The sequence below is a fragment of the Condylura cristata genome, unplaced genomic scaffold (genome assembly GCF_000260355.1).
Source record: "Condylura cristata isolate star-nosed mole 26May11 unplaced genomic scaffold, ConCri1.0 scaffold00043, whole genome shotgun sequence".
Lineage (NCBI taxonomy): Eukaryota > Metazoa > Chordata > Mammalia > Eulipotyphla > Talpidae > Condylura > Condylura cristata.
Genome location: NW_004567144.1, coordinates 4,525,702 through 4,531,470, shown reverse-complemented (window position 1 = coordinate 4,531,470; position 5,769 = coordinate 4,525,702). Strand labels below are relative to the sequence as shown.

The following is a 5,769-nucleotide window of genomic DNA, read 5'->3' as shown; positions in this document are numbered from 1 at the left end:
TTTCTAATCCAGTCATCTACTTTTGGGCATTTGGGCTGCTTCCATGTTTTTCCAATTGTAAATAAAGCAGCAATAAACATGGGGGTACACGTACCTTTTTCAATCAGTGTTTTTGTGTCTTTTGGGTAGATACCTAGGAGTGGGATTGCTGGGTCATAGGGAAGCTCCATGTTTATGTTGCTTGTTTTTTTTAACATGTGCTGTTCTCATTGGTGTTTTTGATTTTGATTTGTGGTTTTTGATTTTCATTTGCCTTATTACAAGTGATGCTGTACATTTTCTTCATATGCCTCTTGGCCATCTGCATTTCCTCTTTGGCGAAGTGTCTTTGTACCTTTTCTGTCCATTTTTTTATGGGTTGTTCACTTTATATTTTTTGAATTTTGTCAGCTCTTTATATATCTTTGTGATCAGTCCTTTATCATTCGTATTATGTTTAAAAATTTTCTCCCAGTCAGTGGGGTGTCTCTGTTTTGTATAGTGTCTCTTTTGCTGTACAGAAGCTCTTCAATTTGATGTAGTCCCAGCTGCTTATCCTTTCTTTCACTATCCTTGCTTTGGGTGATATATCGCTAAAGATGCTACTGAAGTATAAGTCATGTATTGTTTCACCAATATTTTCTTCTATATATTTTATGGTTTAAGGTATTATGTCTATTTCCTTAATCTATTTTGAGTTGGTGTTTGTGTATTATGTGAGGTAGTAATCTAACTTCAATTTTTTTTTGCACGCAGCAGCCCAACTTTCCCAGCACCATTTGTTGAACCATTTGTTCCATTGCATATTCTTTGTTCCTTTGTAAAAGATTAGCTGTCCCTAAAGCTGTGGATTTATATCTGGGTTTTCTATTCAGTTCCATTGGTCTATATGTCTGTTTTGTTCCAGTCTGTTTTAATTATTATGGCTTTATAGTATAGTTTGAAGTCTGGTAGTGTGATACCTCAATTTCTTTCTTACTCAGAAGAGCCTTGGCTATTTGAGGTTTTTGTGGTTCCACGTGAATTTCATCAGTATTTTTTCTTTCTTTGAAAAATGCCATTGAAATTTTTATAGAAATAGTATTGAATCTATAAATTGCTTTTGGTAAGATGGCCATTTTAATGATTTTAATTTTCCAATCCATGAGCAAGGGATCTCTTTCCATTTGTTGTTATCTCTAGATTTGAGAGAAAAGCCTTTCACTTACTAACAGATTGATCCAGAAGTTTATGCCATCCTCTTTATTGTTGTTCTCATTTAATACTTGGCCATTATTTTAATACTATATACAACAACTCTGTTCTTCAAGCCTTTCCACCTTCTTTTTAAACCTTCCTCTGTATAAACAAAACATCAGTTGTAGGACTCTCCAGAGAACCTTTTTTAAATTCCATTATATACTCTTCAACAGGTGTGGACAAATAAGTCACCTCCATTATGGGTAAAAATTTTTACCATAACCAAGATGCTTATACTTAGAACTTATTTTTAACATATTTAAAAAATACTTATTTATGCATACAAGAGCTGGGGTTCAGGCCAGAGGTGGAGGGGTAGGGGTGAGAAGATTCACCAGAGACAAAGTGGGGAGTAGAATAGACAAACATACTGAAATACACTGCTGAGGGGAGCAGTGGGCAAGACAGGAGAGGGCTGCTGTGCTATATGGTTCACCTCCCTGGCCAGGGACTGAACTCGTGCTGCAGTGGTTGCCAATAGCTTCATAGTGCTGCTGCTGCTAACTAGTTGAGTCACCATGGAGGCCCTTCTTCTAATTTATTGTCACCACTTATTCAGTGAACAAAATCTGACCATCATCAAAAGGAGCTAACATAATATAAAGGACAACACTTCTCAGAGACAATTGCCACTTTTTGCTTTCAGCTTGTATAGAGGGTGTACCACATATTGCTCTATAGTGCTTACAAATAGACAAATAGGACCCTCATGCTGATCTAGCTGAATTGTTATTATAGTATTTCAACTTTAATCTCTTTGTATTTTCTTCCCGGAAAAATCTGCTACTAATTTTCTTGCCAATGATTTGTATACAAATATAGTCCTTCACAGCTGGGCAGAGCCTCATTTGCCCTCAAATAAACTACACTCACCTTTTCTTTTCCATTGATCCATATGTTTCTACCTACAGCTCTGTAAAATGGAGGCTGACTTTTCTGTACAGCAGAGGAGACTATAGCTAAACAAACAAACAAAAAATCACCCTACAAAATGGGAGAAAATATTTGAAAACCATACATTTGAAAAGGGACTGGTAACAAATATCTATACAGAGCTCATGCAACTCAACCAAAAGAAAACAAATAACCCAATCAAGAAATGGGCAGGGGATCTAAATAAACACTTCTCCACAGAAGACATACAGATGACCAATAGGCACATGAAAAAAATGCTTACCATCACTTATCATTAGTGAAATGAAAATAAAAACTAGAATGAAATATTCACTGGTGTGAGATGGCTCACATTGGAATGAGCAGAAACAACAAATGCTGGCAAGGGTGTGGAGAAAAGGGAAACTTGTTACACCTTATACTGTTGGTGGGAATATAGACTGGCCCAACCCCTATGGAAAGCAGTACGACATTACCCTATGGAATGGGAGAAAATATTGGAAAACCATACATTTGAAAAGTGTTTCCAACACTTATTTCAACACTTATTGTTTAAACACTTACCCAAAGTGTTTTCAAAGCACTAAAGATCGATCTGCCCTACAACTTAGCAATTGCACTCTTAGGTATCTACCCGCAAGTATAAAAACACCAATTCAAAAGGAAACCTGCACCTCTATTTTCTTTCTTTCTTTTTCTTTTTTTAAATATGGAATGCTTCACGAATTGTGTGTCATCCTTGCACAGGGGCCATGCTAATCTTCTCTGTATCGTTCCAATTTTAGTATATGTGCTGTCGAAGCGAGCACTGCACCTCTATTTTCATAGCAACACAATTTTCAATAGCCAAGTTACAGAAACAACCTAAGTTCCCCCAAATAGATGAATGGACAAAGAAGCTGTGGTATATATCACAATGGAATATTATTCAATAATCAAAAAAAATAAATTCATGTCATTTGCAGCAACATGAGTGGAGTTGGAAGAGATAATGCTAAGTGAAGTAAGTCTGAAAGAGAAACATAAATACCAGATGGTGTCACTAATATGTGCAATTATAGAGAAACAACTGAGACTAGAGAAAGACAACCTTAAAAGATGACTCTAAAAACTGATTATACAATTGAAGCATCTAAAGTGTGGGTGGGTGGGTAGGTGGGGGAGTAAGAATAGAGGGAAGGAAGCACAAAGGACTGTGGTGGTGGGTTATGGGTGACTTGGTGGCAAGCATTCTAGGTAACAGTACCTAATGGGGAGAATTCACCTAATGGGGAGAATTCTAGTGTTATCACAAATAAAAAGAATACATTTTTATTTAAAAAAGAGAAAAAGTAAAGATTACCTCTTTCATGTCACCATTTTTTTATAACTGCTAATGTTTTTAGTCAGTGGAGAATGCTCAATTTCAACAGAAATCTTTCCTTCTGTAACCACTTGTAGAATGTCAATTAATCAAAGTTTGAATGGAAGGTGATTTCCTCAATGCAAGTACAGCATAGTTGAACCATTTTTGCAACAGTTTGCTTTTCTGTCTTTCTGACAAAAGCATAATATTTTCATTAAGAAAATCCCATTCTTTAGCTTCAAACACATCTTCCCTACTGCAACTAAGATACAGGAGGTACACATCCTATCAGAAACAGTGTGAGCCTGTTTTTCCAAAGAGAGAAGGGTTTCAATGATTTTGTGAAGTCTTCCTTCCTTGGTCAGCTTCTCACACTTGAGCAAATGCTGGTCCACCATGGTGCTGTAGTCCATCTCCATCTTGACAACGCACCCATCAGCCCACTCCAGGCCTCCACCTGCCATGGTCCATGCTTGAGTGTCTCTTGATTTGGCCCTACTTCAAAAGATTCAATTAGCTCAGTACCCTTTCCTTTCTGTTTTCCATCCTCTCAATATTTCTCTTAATAATAAAAAGGGCCATATGTTACCCTACATTGTGAATTGAATCTGCACAATTTTCCTAGGGCTATTTGATTTTAAGTCTTAATGCCTTTACTTGCCTGTATACTCAACTACTCAATTTCTATGAAATCCTGCCCTACATCCAAGCTGTTAAATATATTCAAGTCTCATGGAACTGGAGAGGATAACGCTAAGAGAAGTAAGTCAGAATGAGAAAGACAAATACTGGCTGGTCTCACTTATATGTGGAATATAGAGTAAAACAACAAAGGGTTCATCCAAAACCCAACCAGTAGTAAACTCTCTAACTATAAAACGGAGGCAACCAGAGGGGAATGGTGGTGGGATAGGAGTGGGAAGGGAAGGGACCCAGTGGAACATGGTGGAGGATTGTGGGGACACTGGTGGTGGGCAGGATGTGAAAGTGTACCTTTGTAGAGGTTGGAACCTATAACCCCCAGAGCAGATACAAAGATACATACCTATATCTTAATAAACATAATTTGGAGAAAAATATATTCAAATTGTTTCTCTTTAAAAAAAAAAAAGGACAAACAATCATGCTTAGTGAAATAAGCCAGAAAGAAAAGGAAAAATACTGGATGGCTTCACTCATAGCAGGAGCATAAAGGAACAGGGGAAAAAAATTATAATGAATAGCTATATACCAGAGACATTTTACAGGGGTGGAGTGGGGAATGGGATCAAAAATGGTGGTGGTGGGGGAAGTGCACTGGATTATTGTGATGGCACGTGGGTGATTTGGTGATGGGAAGCCCATGGGGATTGCAACTGAGATGGAAAAAGGTACTAAGTGGTGTCAAAATAAACTATTATTTAAAAAAAAATAATAAACTTGCTATATTGGTACTAAAAAAAAAAGAAAAAGAAAAAGAAAACAAATCCTTCTTTGACAATGCATTGCTCCCTAGGTACTATATTCCATTTTTGTAGGAAGCTTCTCACAAGAATAATCTCTATGAAATATTTCCTCTTCCCCACTTCTGATGCAGTTTTCAATCCACTGTAGGCTGGGTCCTACCTCCAGTGCTCTACAGAACTACTCTTTTTTTTTAGGTAATTGTCTAATTTAGTGGCCATCTCTCAGGCCTTATCTTATTTGACCATTTTACTGTATTAAACACTATTAGCATGTACCTGCTTCTTTTGGAAACATATTTTTACCTCTCAGATCACTCCCACTTCTCAGACTATAAGCTTCTTTTCCTGTGCCTGCCCTTTAGGTGTTTTTTTTCTTTCTTTCTCTAAGTGGAAGTAATTTTATTTTTCCTGAGGAAAAAAGGGACATGTAGGCCCTCCCTGGTGGCGCAGCAGGTTAAAGCACAGCACTAAGAAGCTTAAGCCACTTCTGCATGAGTTCGATTCCTGCCTGCCCAGGAGGAGATCTACATGGCGAGGCAGACCTCTCCTGACCCGCCCACTGCTCTCCTCAGCAGTGTACTTCATCCATCTGCCTGTTCTGAGCCCCACTCTGTCTATGGTGAATCCTCTCACCCTCCACATCTCTGGCCTGTACCCCAGTTCTGTATGAATAAATAATCTTTAAAAAAATGATATATATCATATACAAGAATACAAATGGCATCATATGACACTATTTTTACCAGCTTTTTTTCACTTTTTTTGTGGGCATCATTCCTTATAAACTAGTATAGATTAGGAGAACACTGAATTTGTACATTTACACTAGAGATTGAATTTTATAATGAAAGTGACTGAGATACAAAA

General features: G+C 37.4%; 1 pseudogene; it reads right to left on the bottom strand.

The window, feature by feature from the left end:
- LOC101618558 overlaps positions 1 to 3,921 on the bottom strand; it is a 20,015-nt pseudogene extending 16,094 nt beyond the window's left edge.
- Positions 3,922 to 5,769: the final 1,848 nt, after the last annotated feature.